Source organism: Heterocephalus glaber, unplaced genomic scaffold (genome assembly GCF_053883595.1).
Source record: "Heterocephalus glaber isolate CG9 unplaced genomic scaffold, H.glaber_assembly_v1.0 deba00001461, whole genome shotgun sequence".
Classification (NCBI taxonomy): Eukaryota; Metazoa; Chordata; class Mammalia; order Rodentia; family Bathyergidae; genus Heterocephalus; species Heterocephalus glaber.
This window is the reverse complement of record NW_028258308.1, coordinates 39,001,969-39,013,953: the sequence shown is the minus strand read 5'-3', so window position 1 is coordinate 39,013,953 and position 11,985 is coordinate 39,001,969.

Genomic DNA, 11,985 nt, shown 5'->3' with positions numbered 1-11,985 from the left:
TGAGTGTTGTGGTAGACTATAAAGTCTATCAAAATATTGGTTAATATCAAATATTGGTGTAAATTCATCAAATGTTGGTGAACAATTCTACTAGAGTTGACATCCTTGTCCTTTCTGCTATGACCATGACTTTCTTATCAGATCCATGAGCTAAAATATTTTAAAGCCAAGACTTAGTGGCTCAACATCATGAGACCAAGGTAAATGAAGGGGGCTGGCACAGGCTATCTGGTTGGTGCTATGGTGCAAGACCCTAGAGTGTCACCCTCTTTTCCACAGTGGTCTCAAACCACTGCCCTGCTTGCTTTGCCCTGTCAGCCTCCTCAGTAAGGATTTGGTGTCTGACTTTTAGACAGCACTCTGCTATCTCAACTACCTTCTCATAAATTATCTTTCTGTGGTGAGAGCTATGAGTAACCTGCTCCAGTCATTCTTCTCTTTCCCTTTTCTACAAGTCAAGCTTGGTGTGAGGGTTTCTGGATATTCTTTTGATATGTTGGAAACATGTTCTCAGGCTGTTTATTTTCCCTGCTACCAGACTGTCCATATGACCTTTAGGGCTTTGACTTTTGAAGGCCTGGCTTTTTGCAGAAGTCTCTCTCCAACTTCTGTTGGACAGGACAAGGTCAGTGAGGTACTCTCTCTTCCATGAAGAGCAAATGGAAATGCCAATAGGTTCCAGAAAGACAAAGCAGCTCTTTAGAGCTGATGGCCCAGACAATCCACAGCTGATCCTGTTTCACTTTGTCCAACACAGATTTTAGGATTTCAATACACCTTCTGGGCCCACAGTGTCAGCACAAACAGGCTGATAGGCATTGACACTCATGCGAAAGCCTGTACCCATGGTCATACATTCTGTCACACACCACATTCACACATACTCATCTATATAGACACACTGACTTGTCACAGATGTACAGAGTCACACCTGGAGTCACAAACAGAGATACACAGGCCAAGACACACATAGATCCATACACAGTCACATATACAAACACAAATGCATACTGATTTGCACACACATGGGTACACACACAAGTAGACAAGTGCTAGTCCAGGAAAGATGTCCAGCAGAGGCTTCTGCAGCAATGTACACTTTGTTGGGCTGTGAGAAGGTTTCTCCTCCCTGGCATGTATTTTAGAGGATAAGATTCTTTTTTTTTTTTTGCTACTGGGGATCGAACTCGGGTCCCTTTGCACTTGGGAGGCAGGCAGTGGAACCACGGAGCTAAATTCCCGGACCCAGGGGACAAGTTCCTTGAAGAATCACCACTAATCCTTCATCCAAATCCCCAGTGCTAGTGTAGCTGCTCTACATCCTGGATGTCTACTAATTCCTCTCTCACTGACCCCCTCAGGAACAGATCCTCAGTAGGGCAGGTGTGCAGCCTAGGGATCGATCAGAATTGATGGGAGACATAGTGTTACGGATTCATTTTTTTACTCTCCTTTCCCCCCCCAAAATATGTTGAAATCCCAATCCCCACTAACTCAGAATATAATCTTATTTGTACATAGTGTCATTGCAGATGGAATTAATTATGTTAAAATGAGGTTGAAGCTGGACTTGGTGGCGCATGGCTGTAATCTCAGCACTCTAGGAGGCAGGAGCATCACAATTTCCAGTCTGGTTTGGACAACATAGGGACTTATCACTAGAATCATAGAAGGGAGGAAGGAAGGAAGGAAGGAAATAGAGGAGGAAGAGAAGAGGAAAGGGAAGGGAAGGAAATGAAAGAAAAGGAAAGGGAAGGGAAGGGAAGGAAAGAAAGGAAGATAAGGTTGTCCTGGCATAGGCTGAGCCCCTGATTCAATGTGATTCACAGGGGGTGGCCCTGAAAGACAGGGGCGGAGATAGAACGACACAACTGCAAGCTGAGAAACACTCAGGGTGGTCTACAAGCTCTGAAGCTAGGGAAGAGACAGAGAAGAAACCTCCCTGAGGGTTTTAGAAAGAGTGTGGCCCTACCAAATCCTTAACTTTGAACTTGCAGCCTCCAGCAGAATTTCACTGTTGTTTAAGCCACCCAGCTTGTGATACTTTGTTCAGGCAGCTCTAGGAAACCAGTATATGTACATGCTTTGAAGAATAAAGTAGGATGTGTTTAATATTTTATTATAATTTTTTATTTGGAGAATCAAAAGTAAACCTTCTTGTTCTGGAAAAATAAGCATACGAAGAAGCATGTTCTTCCAGGGTACTGCCAGTAAGTAGAGGACAGAAAACCCTCAGCTCAGACCCTCTGGTGTTTCTGTGTGTCACTTGTCTTGGGCAGAGAAACTGAAGGCCTCATGATAGCTTCTAAGCCCAGATGGGCCTGTCCAGGCTTCCCTATGAAGTGACCTTGTGTCCCATTTCCCTCTTGGTCATTTGCTCCATTCCAGCCACATTGGCCTCCTCCCTCCTCTTCAGACCCACCAGGCCAGCTCTGTCTCCCTGTCCTCTTACAAAGCCTCCCAAGACTGGACTTTTCTGTCCCAGAGAGCGTCCTGCCTCACTCCTTTCCATCTTTGCTCAGATGTCACTTTCTCAGTAAGTCCTACAACCCTAAAATCACCTGCCTCCCAATTCTCCCTATTTGCTCTCTTTTTCCATAGTACTTACAGCTTTCTGATCTACCATGTAATTAACCTACTTCATATATATATATATATATATATATATATATATATAGTATATATTGCATAAATTCCATGAAAATGTTGGCTCCAAAAAGGTGTATTTTGTTTTTGTTTTTGTTCTTTATTACCTTCTGCATGCCCCTTTTAATGTCTTAAATGGTGTCTGGAATAACAAGGCACTCAGGACATCTTTCCATATGAATGGAAACTCTTTCTTGTATATCCCACTGTGGACAGTGTCAAGCTTGTCTTTAACATTTATTTGAAGAGAAGATTGATTTAAATATCTGTGAAGCTAGAAGACCTGTAGACTGGAATGGGAAGCTGTCCAGGCCATGGAGGCAGTCCTGAGCTGGGGCCCAGGGAGACTTATGTACAAAGGACAGAAAAACCCAGCTGCTGCCTGGTACCCACTTCATGGAATTATTAGGAAGATGAAACAGATCTTGCATTTAAAAGTGCTCTGAGGTCCTTAACAAAAGACATGCTATGATAATGGAGTGCTATTACATAAACTAAATCCAAAAGTGTATGGGAAATGGCTGAATTGAATCTCAGCCAGTCTCAGAGCAATTTTTTTCCCTGAAAAATTTAATAGCACAGCCTACAAAGCTATGATGCAATTTTTTCACGTTTTTTTTTTCTTATCAAATGTTCCTACCTACTAAATTTCTTCACAGGTGCTATTCTCTTTTTTTCCTTGATGGTAAATAGATCTACAATAAAAATTTCTGGATGGGACTGATGAGAAGTAGGCTGTACAAATCGCTGGTCCAAGAATATGCCTCTAGAGTTTCTTTTCTTTTACACTGGTTCCTACCACAGGGAATAAAATGTATTACTGAGAACAAATGGCTGCATATTTAATTATATCCAACCCTAAAGCATTTTTGGTTTCATATTTCAAGTGCTCTTTGTTGTACAGGGGATGTTAAGAACTGAACTATGTGATATTACTTAATTTTAAGGGCAGCAAATGTGACTTGGACAACAGTTGCTAATGTCAGACCTTCTGCATACAGATTCCAAATACTATTTCCTTCTTCCTTTGACTAGTTCTCATGCTATTTAGTGCCCTCTGCTGTCTGAAAAAACTGCCTAATATAGTAGGTATATTATAAGAGGACAATTAGTTTGTTTTTTCCCCCTTAAACTGATTTTAGTGCAAATGTTGGCTGTCACCTGTTATCATTCTGAATCCTACCTAGTAAGAAGGCTCTTGCTGGGCACTCTATTGGTTTGGAGAAAGCTGTTAAGAAGTAGCAGCTTTTTATTCTCTATTCCTACCTTCAGAGTGTGCTTCCTGGACCACTAGCCCTGAAAAGGGTGGAGTGGGAGAGCAGGGGAAATTAGAGTAGATGTGTCATCATTTATAAAGAAGAAAGTCAAAGTATTATCATGTGTTTCAGGACTAAATACAAATGGCTCTGGAACTCCCTGGTTGAATTCCATGATAAAAGCCCAATCTTTTGTATTTATATTTTAGGACTTTTTTCTAAATAAGCCAAATATATCAAAAACATTTATTCTTTCATAACTACTATTATTTAAAAATGTTTTTATCTTGGGAACGTGAATGGTATAGCTTAGACCCTGGAGGTCATATCTGAGTTTTAAAAAAATCTAAGTTTTCCCCCTTTGTCAACTTTATATTAAGTAAGTAGTTGTATTAGTCTCTGTTTTCATATCTATGGGGAAATGTACCTATCCAATAGAATTAGTTTGAAGATCAAATGAGGAGGTGTGAACAAAATTCTTATTCAAGAAACTGGAAGATTGTAAGGACCAAGTAAATATATTTGGTTTTTGCTTTTCATTTTTCCTTTATGTTTGATTCTAGTTCCGTGCTCTAATCACATCCATATTTTAAGTTCAAATTAAAGATTTCACAGACATCATTTTTTCTTTAATATAGTAGTATCTTGGCTTGTTGGTTGGGAAGAGAGAGGAAAAGAGCCAGAGAGGAGGGAGAAGATGAGCGAGATTGCTACAGGGACACTTGAACTTTTTCTTATTTTGGTTCTTATTGCTGCTGAAGATGTGAATAAGAGGCGATCACTGCAAAATGTATCATCTTTCACTAAGAAAGACATAACACAAACTCAGATAATATAAGACACACCTACTCAAATGAAAAAATAAGGAATAGTCATTTATCTTGAAGGGATAGCATGGACTTTCAGATTTATCAATATTATACAAAACTATTTTTTTCCTAACATTTAAGCATGGAAAAACACAATGTCCCCTGAATTCCACTGATAAGTCACAATAGTCAATGTTTGTTCTTTGATTTCCTCTGGTCCTGAAAGTTCAATGCATCTACTATCAAACTAGTGTAGCATAGAAATCAACATTTTTTTCTCTTCTACTGTGAGAGTCAATCAGGACATAAAGGACAGTTCCTGTTAAATATGTAAAACAGTTTGCACTGCCTCGTATTTCCTCCTAAAGATGGCTTCTGAGAACAAGACGCATGCTTTCTCTAAGCATCTCAATTATTAAATTGGGTCTGCACACCTTTTAGACATCTGATGGAACACTAAAATATTCTTGGAGTGAAAGAGGTGGAGCTTCCCATCCATAGAGTCTTGTGCCCTTCCCCAGCCCAGGATCTGAGAAGTTTGCTGGTGGCTAGAAGAAACAGGATTCTAAGTTGGAGCACATCTTCAGTGCCTTGCCAACACTGGAGTTCTGTGCTCTTCCAACCTGTTTACCAGAGCGATAGAATTCAAGTGAAGATGTTTATATGGAAAGAAGCCTCTGGGCCCATATTCACACTTATTTCAGCATGTCACAACCCTCATAAACCAACTGGGAAGAAATAGTCAACTGAGACTGGACAGGCAATTTTGTACTCTGCTGGTATTCATCAATGACATACAGAAGAACAATATATTTTTTAAAAAATTTAAAATCTGCAGATATAGATCAGTGTTCCAGCACATCCTTTACATGTTAGATCTTGGGTTCAGTCCACAGCATTAAAAAGCAAATTATTGGTGGGAAAATCAGTGAGATTGTATTATAATAATTATGCATTGGAAATAACCAATACATTGTTAATGGTAGAAAACCGAGTCTTACATTGTTATTTATTGAAATGTATACTGAAGTCATTCTAATGGTACATAGTGTATCTCGGGTGTTTGAGGGGATCATATGCACTGTATGATTGAAATATACAGTGAATGTTTAAATTTAAGAAATTTGTTACATTAAAAGTACATTGCCATTAATCCCCCTCAAAATACGCTTCTTCACTTTGAATGCACTATCCCATTATTCTTGCCACTTTCTGAAGCACTTCTGGATGTCCTCTTTTGTGAGGTCTGATCCCAAATATGGTGAAAGCTGCTGCCAAGTGCCATCCAATGGAAAGGCAGGCTTGTAAAAACATAGTGGTGTGCTCATTCACTTTATTCACTGGCTCTGACACACTTATGAGGTTGGCTCTTGACCAAAGCCAAAATGAAGCTGAAAAAGGCAAATGTTTTGAATCAATTCAGAATATTGAGACTTCCAGGACAATGCAACTAAAGACTCTCATGCAAGAGGGCTTCCAGTACTGCATCAGAATGTATCAACAAGGATGGAATAAGTGTGTTTGAATTGAGTGGGAATATTTTGAAGGAGATTAATGACAACTTGTCTTTTATTGAATTACTTTCTTTAAAGGTTTAAATTTTCACTATATTTTTGATCATGTACCATACTGTAATAAAAATCATGAATTTGGACTTACTTGAATAAGACTTTTTGCTATGAAAACTTATGGTGTGACTGTATCACAAATATTTATATGAATATATAAATATTTATAAATATGTGCTGTGTGGTATTTTCTGTGGTACAGGTGTAAGTGTAACTGTGTGTGTGTGTGTGTGCTTACATTCATTTGTGTCCCTACAAAAATAAGTAGAATGTGTAGGTAGCTATGTACAAGCATGTTGTCTGGTAAGAAGTACATAAGACCAAGCAGAATTATGTTCAAAGACCACTGAAGCTGGTACAGTGGTACACACTTATAATTTCAGTACTATGGGAGGTCTAGCCAGGAGGGTTCAAAATTCAAGCACAGCCTCAGTAACTTAGCCACTTAGCAAGACTCTTCTCAAAATAAATAAGAAAGGTCTAGGTGTATAGCTCAGTGCAATGGCCCCTGAATTCAAGCCCCAGTACAAAAAAAGAAAGAAAAAGAGAAGAAAGAACCCCCCCCACACACACAAATCATACACACCACAGGGCACGCACACACACACTCCAAAACAAAACACAGTGAGACACTGAGATCATTTGGTAGGGTTGGTCACAGAATTCCTGGAGGATGATATTTAGACTGTATCCTTAAAAGGCCAGTGGAAGTCAGCCAGGTGATGTGCAAATGCAGGCAACATAAATCAAACACATGGAGAGCAGAGGAAGGTCATGGAGACAGAAGCCTGCTGTAGTCACCAACCTGCGAAAGAAGTGTACAGTTGGAAGATTAGGTAGAGGTGTGGCATAGTGGCAAGGGAAGGGGCTGAGGGAACAAGCAAAGTCCGGAGTAAGGAAAACTTTGGAGAACATGATGAGGACTTTAAACCCTCATGTTAAGGTAATAGGAACATTTGATGCATCGTAAGAAGAGGATCAGTGGCCTCAGCTTTTCATTAGAAGAACATGAAAGTCATGTGAAGACTGGCAGGAATGGGGAATCCACACTTGGAAGGTTGCAGGAGGGAGAATCTCAGCCTGGTGAGAAAGGTGAGGGCTTGCTGTCACAGTGCCCGGAGAATATTCAGCTGTGGGTGCTCTCTTCGAAGTGGAGGCAGGAATGGAAAAATAGATGTCTGGGGGCAGGGATTTAGCTCAGTGGTTCCGCTGCCTGTCTCACAAGCCTAAGGTCCTGAGTTCGATCCCTAGTACCAACAAACAAACAAACAAATAACAACAACAACAACAAAAGAAAAATGGGAGTTTGAGGGCAGGCCTGATGTTCATCAGCACTCAGGGTGTGGTAGAGGAAGAAGTCCGGTAGAAAAGACAGGTAGGTAGGGACTGTCATAGAGAAAGGAGATCCAGAGAAAGAAAGGGACCAGGGGACAAGAAGGAAGTTCAAAGAGGGTGAGGATAGTGGTGGTATCAAGTGCTACTGGTAGGTCAAATGGATTAATAAGATGGTGATAAATAAACATGAGACCATTGATGATAATTATGGTAATTTTCTGTGGAAGATAGGAGTAACTGGGACTGAGAGTAATGACAGCAAATATTGTATAGGAACATTTACATTCCATCTCTGCTTTCAACCACTTTCTATGGGTTTGGTGTGATTGAAGCTTCTTAGTCACTTCAAATAAATGATCCTTGTGGATAAAACACCTTTGAAAAGTGGGGCAGGAAGGCAACCAAAATTTTGGTTCTCTTTCTGTCTCTTTTAGACAGCAGCTATCTTCTTCTCAATAAATTTTTTCTACTCTTAACCTCCATTGTTCCTAGAATTCATTCTTTGATTTTAGAGAACATGAACTTGGATTGGGAGTTATAATATCCCCCTTGTTTGGATTATTTTTGCTTATTTGTATACCATTTTTGGATTGTTGGGTGCCCTATATCATTTTGGAGGTCTTTCCATTGAGATCATTGAATGGAGGGAGAAACAATAATGGAGTAGTGATCAGCTGAAAAATTCAACATCTGCAAGATTTTGAATCCAGACGTCTTGAAAATAAAACTTGGTGAAGAGAAAAATAAAAAGTAGATCGCCAGGAATAAGCCTTAGATAAGAAGAGAAGCTTGGATCTCTGAGAAATCTTACAACCTTGAGATGACAATTATAAAGCCAAAAAAATAGAACAGTAAAAAAAGACAATGTCTGGGCCTTTGATGGTGGTACCTAGCTATGGAACTGATACCAGAAACTGATGACCTGTAGATCTCAAATTCTTGGTCTCAGAACTTTTACAATCACATCCATTATTGAGGAATGTTAATATCTTAGCTTTGATAAATGTCCTATGATTATATAATATGTTAACATTAGATGAAACTTGATAAAGGGTACATAGGAACACCTTTATCTCTGCCACACTTCTGTAAATCAAATCTAAAATTGCTGTGAGACCATACTCCTGTCATCACAGAACTTGGTAGGCTCAGAAAGGAGATCACCCATACTTCAAGGACAGCATGGGCTAAATAGTGAGTACAAGGCCAGGCTGTACTATATAGCAAGATCCCATCTCAAAAAAAAAAATTCAAAATAAAAAGTTTTAAAACTTATTGAGAATTCCTCAAAAATTTTCACTTATATAAACTATATCTATTGATGTTTACCATAGCATCAATAAAAATGGAGAGATTTTTGAAAATTTTATTAATTCATTTAAACATAAGAATGATATGTGTTAGGCTGGGGTATTGCTCAGAGGTAGGGTGTTTTGCCTAGTATACGCAACATCCTATGTTCAATCTCTAGCATCATAAGCACACAAAAATAACAATAATATACATCACTTACTAATATAAGTAAGATGTTCATTAAAGTTGTATTTTCCAAAATAAGCATAAATTTATTGAGAAGAGTTTTATACTTCTGCAAATTTTTCAATGTTTGCTATCATAAAAGGCAATTTGATTCTTAAACAAATAAAGAGATCCTTGTGAAGCTAAAGGAAATCTGCATAGACTGTCTAGCTTCACTTACTTTTAGTTACTTGCTGTTATCACCAGTTTTACAGGTCCCATCATTAAGAAATGTAGCTTTGTGGTAGATAACACCTCTGTCATCTGTGTTGCCAGTTACCTGCATTGTTTTTCATGAGTTAGGAGATAATATTGTCTAACTCAACTGGTTCAAAACATCATATCATTACTTGGGCTTGTGCAAGGGACTCTTGGACATCAGATGGGCAAAACTCCATTTGCAGAGGACATTGATGCTCTCATTTTCTCTACACACATCCTGTAAAAAGTCATGCAGTCTGATCACTCATGTGCATGCCTTGAGACTTGGGTCCCCCTCTCCTCATGTTTGGTTGCCTCACAAGTAAACTTTCATTTGTAAAATTTTATTTCAGTGGTAAACATGCTTTTTGGTGGGCAAAATGGGCCTGGTTCAGTAAAACATGGAGATGGTTGCTTGTCATCTCGGTCGCAAACATTCCCCTTCCCTTTGTGGAATCACATATGTTAAAGGGGTTTCATTCAGCCTTCATATGTTAGCCAACTAGACAGCATCATTACTAAGAGGAAAAACATCAAGTCTTGCATCCTGAAACAGAAACTTAGGCAAAGAGGTTACATTGATGGTTTGATTACATTATGCTGAAAGTCCATGTGCTGGAAACTTAACCCCCAAAGCCCTATACTTACTGTATTAGGAGGTGGGGCCTTTGGGAGATCATTAGGATTAGTCAGGTCATCAAGGTGGGGCCTCCATGATGGCATCAGTGGCTTTATAAGAAGAGGAAGAGCAACCCAAGCTGGCTCACTTGTTCTACCTCACCATGTGGTACCCTCTGCCATGCTAACATGCAGTGAGGAGGCCCTTGCCAGATGCTCCTGTGCAGCTTTGCACTTCCTTGCCTCCAGAACTGTGAGCCAAATAGACTTCTTTTCTTTGTAACTTTCCCAGTCTATGGGAAGTTCTGTTGTAGCAGCACAAAACTGACTAAGATAATTTATTTACTCAGTTTCAAAAGGGAAAAGAATAAAAAGACACACCACAATCACAATTTCCCTAAGCAACGCTGCAAGTGCTATTATCCTGTGTGATTATTTTGACTTGATTTGAAATGTTTATTCACATACTTACATGAATGACTAATCAAAAGGATTGTTAAAACTGCCTTACATATGTGAAACACCTTCATTATAATAACGAGGTTTGTGGGGAACTTATATTATGTTTTTAATTGCTTTTGTCAGTCAAAAATATCAACTGAACCCCTACTAGAAGCTGAATGCTGCATTTGAGCCTGGAGACAGCATTACAAAGAAAGTACAGAAAACCCTTGATTAACTTGAATGCTTGGGGCATGCATGTTTGATTAATTAGGTTTTTGGGTGAGCCATTGAACCCTTTATGAACTGCAATGATTTTTGTTCCAAGTCTTTTAAAAATCCTGGTCCAACTTTCTGGAAAGATGTTGACCCAAGCACAGGGTTTAACTCCCTTTCTCTCTGATTCTAATTGACATGGCCAAAACAATCTAAAAATAAGAGAAATTCCATTAGTGCAGGAAACAGAGGAGGAAGGTCACCCACAAAGGAGATGCTAGAAATTTCTGCTAGATACAGCCCAAAAATGCTAGAGCTGAGGTAGAAAAGCATGAGCTTCAGAGGTTGAGGACCACATTTTGTGTTCAGCCTTACCAGCAGCTGAGCCACTGGATCCTAGTTTAACCCTTTGTTGTGGTTTTTGTCTAGATGTCTGCTCAGAGCCTCAAGTGGGTAATAGATGGGGCTTTTCAGAGGTGGCTGGATCCAGAGTGTGTGATGCTGGGACTAAGTGTGTTTACTGAATTAGTCCACTGATTGATTTGGCATAGTTCTGGGAGAGAGTGCTACCTGCCCTAAGGGAGAGAATATAATGGGACAGAAAGAAGCTGCTATTGTCACTTGTTGCATGCTGCTTGCTGCCTTCTGCCTGCCCTGCTTTGCCATGAACTATTTCTCCTCTGTAATGCCCCTCTGCCATGCCACCCTGCCTTGGAGCCAGCTGATTATGAACTGAAACCTCTACAAACTGTGACCCAAGTAAGCCTTTCCTCTTTTAACTTTGGGTATTGAATACTTTGTCTCTGCAACGAAATAATAACTAAGACACCTTTGGTGACTCAATGTTCTCATATATGAAACTTCTGGATCATATGATTCCTAGTGTACTTTTCAGCTCTCAGGATCCACGAGACCACAGTGGTTGAGACACATGCAATATAAAATCACAGTGTTCACATTACCTTCTTTCTGTTCTGGCATATATTAAACACTGAATAAAAGCTATCATTTTTATTTTTGGAGGGGTTAATCATACATTTTAAAATTTTATTTTCAATTGACACCTAATTATACACATGTATGGGATATACTGTGATGCATTGACTCACATGCACAATGTATAATGATAAAATAGAGTAATTAGCTAATCAACCCCACAAAAGTTTATCATTTCTTTATGGTGAACATATTTTAAATCCATTCTTCTTGCTATTTTGAAATATACATTAAATTATTATTAGCAATATTCACCCTATTGCATGATAGAATTACTCCTCCTTTATAACTGTAGTTTTGTACCTATTAACCAAACTCTCTTTATCCCTGCATTCATTCCTCCCCTTCCTAGCCTCTGGTAGCCACTATTCTATTCTCTAC